The sequence below is a fragment of the Cyanistes caeruleus genome, unplaced genomic scaffold, assembly GCF_971803275.1.
Source record: "Cyanistes caeruleus unplaced genomic scaffold, bCyaCae1.hap1.1 HAP1_SCAFFOLD_213, whole genome shotgun sequence".
Taxonomy (NCBI): Eukaryota; Metazoa; Chordata; class Aves; order Passeriformes; family Paridae; genus Cyanistes; species Cyanistes caeruleus.
Window position 1 is genome coordinate 103,830 of NW_028255999.1, and position 6,511 is coordinate 110,340.

Genomic DNA, 6,511 nt, shown 5'->3' on the forward strand with positions numbered 1-6,511 from the left:
CCCACATCGGGAGTTTTGACTACAGCACACAGACAACAAGACACAGATCGCCTTGGCTTTCCAACTAGCCGGAGCAGAGAGGTCTTCCTGGACTGTTTTCTTTCCCTTTTTCTGAAACGAATCGAACCTGCTCTGGACTGGGGAGTCGGGGGAGCACCGGGAGCTTGCACCCGTGGACTACCGAGAGCCCAGCTTGGGCAGCGGCATTTTCCAGCACCAGAGGGACTGATAACAGAGCGAACACCCACAGAAAGAGACCCTCTGAAGTTTGTCATCTCTTCTGAATGGCGAGAGGTTTTGTAATTTGATATCATTAATTTTTGTGCTGGGTAGAGCTGTGCCTGTGAAATAAACAGGATTTTTCCACTTCTCTCAGAGAAATCTCTTCCGAACCGGTTGAGGGGTGGGAGAAAAGGGCCACCTGGGTTTGCTTCCCGGGGGGAGCCCCATTGGAGGTTTTCTCCCAAATTTGCCCTAAACCAGGACAGCGTCCCTCGGCAGTTGGCTGCCTTTGGGGTGGAGCCCAGTGGCACGCGAGCGGCCTTTGGTGGCTGCTGTCGGCCGCCCGCTGGGTAGACCTGCTGTCGGCCGGCGGGCCGCCGTGTGACGCGTCGAGCGGCTCTCCCCTATCGGCCTGAGCGCCTCGCCGCCTTCGCGTCTCCCTGAGAGGGAAGGAGGGAACCCTCAGAAGCCGGCGGCGCTCCCTCCCGTGTCTGGGCCCGAGCAGATGGCGGCCCTGCTCCCGCCTCGGTTTCTGCCCGGCTGGCTCGGTCAGCGGGGCTGCCGTCCGCCTGCAGGTTTCGGTGGGGCCGGCCGGGGGCGAGCGGGAAGGAAGCCGCCGTCGGAGCGAAAGCCTCCGAGAGAGCGCCGGCGAGAAAGCTTCCTCGGAAAGGGAGGAGACCGAGCCTCAAGCCGCCGGCGGCCCCGTCGGCCCGCTCCTCAGCCCCCGCAGGCGTTGTCGCGGTGCCGAGCGGCCGGCCGCTTGAGGAGCCGCCTGGGCCGTGGGCGGGGAGGGGCCGACGGCGGCGGCCCGAACCCAAGCCGCAGGGGGGCGGGGAAAGCCCGGAAGGCGGTGCCAAGGCAGGGTGACGTCAGAGGGCGGGGCCGCCCGGTGAGCCCCCGGAGGCGGGCCCGGGGCCAAAGACCTGCGCGGACCGTCGAAGAGCCGGCCTGTGCAAGCGGCCGCCCGCTCGCCGCCTCTGCCGGGGATTCGAGTCGAGTCACGCCGGGGGCCGGCGGCTTCCAGCCGCGTCCCACCGCCCGCTTCCGCCTGCTTCCTTTTCCCCGCTGTCCGCCCCGAGGTGCCGCTTGCTGGCTGGTGCCGTGTCTGCTCCCCGCGGGGTGGGGACGCCCCGTTGCCGGCCTGTGCAAGCGGCCGCCCGCTCGCCGCCTCTGCCGGCGACTCGAGTCGAGTCACTATGACTCTTAACAGAGGTAAGTTTGCATTCCTAACTGGGCTTAGCCGCTGAAATCAGACCTCCTCGTGGTCCCGCTGGATACCCGCAAGGGTAACTAGCTGATTTCTGCCCCAGTGTGAGTGAGGTTGTGTTTTTCACTGCCTCCCTGCCTTTGGACTCGCCACCCAAAGTGCAGTTTCACGATTTTGCGTCGAAAAGTTATCGGCAGAAGCTCCTTAAAAGCTCCCTGTCTGAAACCGAGCCCGCGGTCAAGTTGGGCAAAGCTGACAGCGCTTGAGGGGGTGCTGTTAGTCAATATTCCCTCAATTGGACTTAGTTTTACTTTGAAACGGCACCACGGTAAAGGCTTTAAAGCTACTCCGTGTGTCCACGGCAACTCAAACTAATTTTAAAGACTGGCATATAAAATCGCCACAAAACCCAAATTTTAAACCCTCAGAATTGGAAAGGGAGGTTTGGAAAAGTTTAAAACTGGAGTTCTACAACTCGATGCATTGTGCCGAAGAATGTAATGCCCATTGTGTGGGGCGGGAGGGGCTGGAGGAATACCCTGATGTGTACTGTGATGATACAATGACTTGTTTATCTCTAGATGATAACGGGATTGATAAGAGCCAGGAAAAGACTGCCACACCCCCACCCACCCAGGAAGAAGCAGCCGTTTTATCAGAGCCAGAGGAAACCACTATTCAACCACCAAACAATGGGGAATCAGAAGACTGCCCTGTCATATCAGTTCCAGATGAGAATCCACCCTGCCCGTGCTGCGGTATTAAAACGAATAAAATGCCTGGATTAATTGAACATTTACTCAGAGCACATGGAATTAGAGAATGCAAATTTAAATGCACCAAATGTGATTTGGAAAATACAAATTTTCACAGCATTGCCTGCCACTATCCAAAATGCAAAGGTAAAATAAAAAAAACATCCCCAGGAAAATGGCCCTGCAATGTATGCCAGATGAGTTTTCAAACTAAAATTGGACTGGGACAACATAAAAGAATTGCACATCCAGCAGTCAGAAACCAGGAGAGGCTAGAAGCCATGAGACCAAAAGAAACATCAGCAAGAGGAGCCCACAAGAAATGCTGGAGTGAAGAGGAGGAAAATCTGCTAATCCAACTAATAAAACAATATGAGGGTAATAAAAACATTAATAAACTGATTGCTGAACACATCCCATCCAAAACTGCAAAACAAATCAGTGACAAGAGATGCTATCTGATGTTAAAACAACAAGCCTCAATTGGATTACAAACTAACAGAAAAACAGAAGAGCAGCCACAGGAAAAAATTCAAAAGCCATCAAAGCGTAAAGAAACCAAAATAAAGCAGTTGAAAAAACACTAGGAAGATATTATCCCATCAAAGATCAGTGATGGCACCTTCATTTTGTATCAGGAAGCCTTCCAAGAAATTCTCAAAAAGAAAAATAAGAATCCCACCCACACCATTAGTGAAATAACCAAAGACTGCATGAAGGTATTTAAAGAGATGCACAGCTGGGAAAAGAACACGGCCTCGTCCGTGGGGCTGTGCCTGGCTGTGCTGCTGGAGCTCCACAGGGACCTGATCTGCAAGGCATTCTCCATTTATTTCAAGACTGTTCTTTTATCATTTTTCTGTAGTGTATAAATAAAAGATGTGTTCTAATAAACAGACTGCAAGACTGTTCTTTTGCTGCCCAGGGTCTGCAGGGCATAGGGGAAGAGGGGGAAAAGGGTCTTTGTGCTCAGCAAGCTGCCCAGGTGTGCAGTGGTGCAGGGAAAATGGCCAGAAGCCCCTTGGCCTTTGGTGGTTCTGCTGAAGGCACAAGCCCTGTCCCAGCCTGGCAGTGCCGTCTGTGTCCTCCTGCCCATGTGGTGCTGGCTGGATTGCTGAGGGCTCCCAGGTGCATCTTGCTCCAACTCCATGAGCAGCCCCCAGGCTTGATTTGCCTTGTTCCTGACAGCCGGCTGCTCTGGTGCTTCCCTGGAGCTCCTAACTGGAGCAGGTTTATCTGAGGGGGGTGAGAATGGCAGGATGTGCCAGGACCAGAGCCCTGGGGTTTCCAAGGAAGAAACCATCAATCCCCTTTTCCAGGAGATCCCAACCCTCTGAATCACACCAGGGATAGAGAATAGCAGAATCGCTGGAGTGCTTAAGACCGGAATGCTGGGAAAAAACCTGATCTTTAATGAACCCCATTTCCTGATGGGAAATAATCCAGGATTTCAGTCCCTGGAACTGGAAAAAGAAGGAAATGTTTATTTGGGAGGTGCCATAGGTGCTCCTGGATGGGGGATTTCCCTAATCCATCCTTCCCTGATTGAGGAATGGAAGTTTGTGGGATGAGCCAGGATTAACAGACCCCTCCCTCAGGTGTGTGATCCAGGATTTTTCTGCTTTTTCCCAGCCCAGGTGAGCCATGTGCAGCATTCCAGAGGGATGGAGCTATCATGTTTGTAATCCATGATTTTCCCATTTTTTCCCCAGTTGTTCCCAGTCCAGATGAGCCATGTGCAGCCTTCCAAATGGATTGGTTCAAACCAGGAAGGATTTTATCCCCCATGGGAATAAACCTGGGCTCCAAAACAGTCCCAGAATGGCAAAATCACAATTTTAGCAGCTTTTTCCAGCTCCACATTGGAGGAACTCATGGATCTGCTGGATAATGGGTTCTCGTCCCAAATAATCTGCCTGTTTGTCTAGGAACACTCCGGTGATGGTGCTGATACAAGTTGTGCTGATTCAGTCTTCTGAGAGTTTTGGGGATTTTTTTGGGGGCGGGATTTCAGGTGTCTGAGACAGCGGGGAGTGAGGCAGGAGAGAATCCAGATCCAGAAAAATACCGGATAGTGCTGGGAATGGGGAAATCGCAGTAGAAACAAGCACAAAGGAACTGGGAAAAAAAGCATTTTTAAGAAGGGAAAAAAAGGATAACATTCCAACCAAATGCACTGGATGTGTATGGATGCTGAAAGCAGGCAGGGGGCACAGAGCCTGTGTGAAACTAAGTCACACAGGCTTCTCTCTCTGGCCTGGGAAAGCATAAGAAGGAATCCCAACAGTTCTTGGTAAAGGACACCAATTTGCAGGTGTTAGTCAAGGGCTGGTGTTCCACTTAAGCAATGAAGGTGATGTGTACCTTTAATGAGCAATGGGAGTTTTACCTCTCAGACCTTCTCGAACATGTGTATAAAAGAAGATTAAGAATAATAAACTTTGCTCTCTTGGACAATGCAGCCAAGGGAGTCAGTGTCGTATTCCTCGCCGTTCCTAATACAGTGCGAGAGAAAAGAATAACTTGGAGGTGGAATAGGAGAAATTCCAACACAACAGGTTACCAAGGCCTGGGAGGGCCCAAATTTTTCATTTTATTTGGGAATTTTTTTTGTGTTTATCAATGTTATTGCATTTTGGTTTTTTCCAGGAAAATCCCGGTTTCTTTCTGATGGGACTTGCAGTTGCCTCCTGTTCTTGTAGTTCTGATTTTGCCCATCCTCATTCCCAAAAGTTTTTAGAAATTTCTGTAAAATGATGAAAATGATGATGGACTGTGGCCTTTTTTCTTTCTCCTTACTTGTGATGCTATTGCAGTGAAAAGAAGAAGAAAAAACACTGATAAGAAATGGTAAAAAAAAAAAGATAAAAAGATCAGCATTTTACCATGTATCAGTGCTTGGCTATTTGTTTTAAAGCTTTTTTGGCAAATGTTCTTTTTGCTATAAAATAGAATTATATGAAGCCCTGAAGAGGTTTAAAAAATAAGAGAGAAAAAGTAAATTATAATTTAAAATTTGGCTTCTTTTTCAAAGGAGCAATCCTTTTAGACTACAAAAGTGTTGTGGTTTTAAAGCAGTAACTAAAAAATTACTAGAAAATTTACTTATTTCTTGCTATGAGATGTGGATTAGAACAAGAGCAAAACAGGCTTAAAACTTAAAAGGAATAAAGTAAGTTCATTAACAAAACTACAAGAATAAGAACACCAGAATAAACCTCCAGAAAAACCTTTTTATCCCCCACTACTTAACCATTCCCTCGTTCAAATGACAACATAGAGATAAAAATGTTTGGAACTCAGGTGTTTAAAACAGTCCCAATCCCTGATAGAGTCTTTTCATCAGCCTTTGTAGAGAAACAGAAGTCTTCTTCTGCTAATCTATGGAGTTTCTCACAAGAAAACTATTTTTGTTATAGCTTTCTATTTTTCTGATGTCCAGAAATCTGTCATCCTATTTTCTCCTCCCATTTCACATCACTCTGGGGTGTGTTATGGGCCATGAGTCTAGGGATGTCATTTTTAAGGATGAGTTATTCAAAGGCAAAAGTTCTCTTCATTTGTCTTTGTGAGCTTCCCTGGAAAAAAGAAATTTTCTCTTTGCCTCTCAAGGCTTCAAATCTTCAACTTTTACTTCTCCCCTCTCTGTTCCAGCACTTCACTGTATCACAATTCCTCCACCTTTTGCTCAAAATCTACACTTTGAACACTCCATTCCTCCCTATATACTCTGTCATGAATTAAAGGAGTTTTTTCAGGACACTATTGTCCATCTCCATAACTTTAACAGAAAAATATTTCAGCTTAATTAAAGCATCTCCTTATTCTCTACCTCTTCTGAAGCTTAACTCTTTTCTTTACTGTCTCTGATAGTTTATAAAGTCTCTTTACATGTTGATTACTATATTTTTCTTTTTCTGGAAAAAAAGGATTAATCTGAAAGTCTCATCTGGGTGATGAAAGACTTAAAATCTTGCCCAGGCTTTGTAGATGGTTCTGTGATCTCTGCCGGAGCAGCAGCTGGAGTTGTCTGCGATGGAAGATTGTTCATGGCTGCTCTGGAGAGTGTGGTCACTGTCTCAGCCCGCCGCAGGTCAAGAGCTTCTTTTCTTTCCTTACTTGGCAGTCTCTGGTGAATTCAGTCACAGCAAAAACTGCAGCCAAGCCAGGGACCGGCCTGGCTCGGCCAGAGCCCGGGGCAAGCCCCGCAGGCCCCATCTCCCGGCCGGGAGCCGCAGCAGGCCCAGCCCAGCCCCTGCCCGGGCCGCATGGGCTGGGCCGGGGACGGGAAGCCAGCTAAAGCTCAGTTACCTTTCACAGACAGGAA

At 48.7% G+C, this 6,511-nt stretch overlaps 1 long non-coding RNA gene across 1 annotated transcript; it reads left to right on the plus strand.

Moving 5' to 3' along the window:
- Nucleotides 1-1,113: 1,113 nt before the first annotated feature.
- LOC147645608 (uncharacterized) lies at nt 1,114-3,078 on the plus strand. Its single transcript, XR_015282278.1, has 2 exons — nt 1,114-1,434; nt 2,011-3,078. It is a non-coding gene; the product is annotated as an uncharacterized LOC147645608 (long non-coding RNA).
- Nucleotides 3,079-6,511: the final 3,433 nt, after the last annotated feature.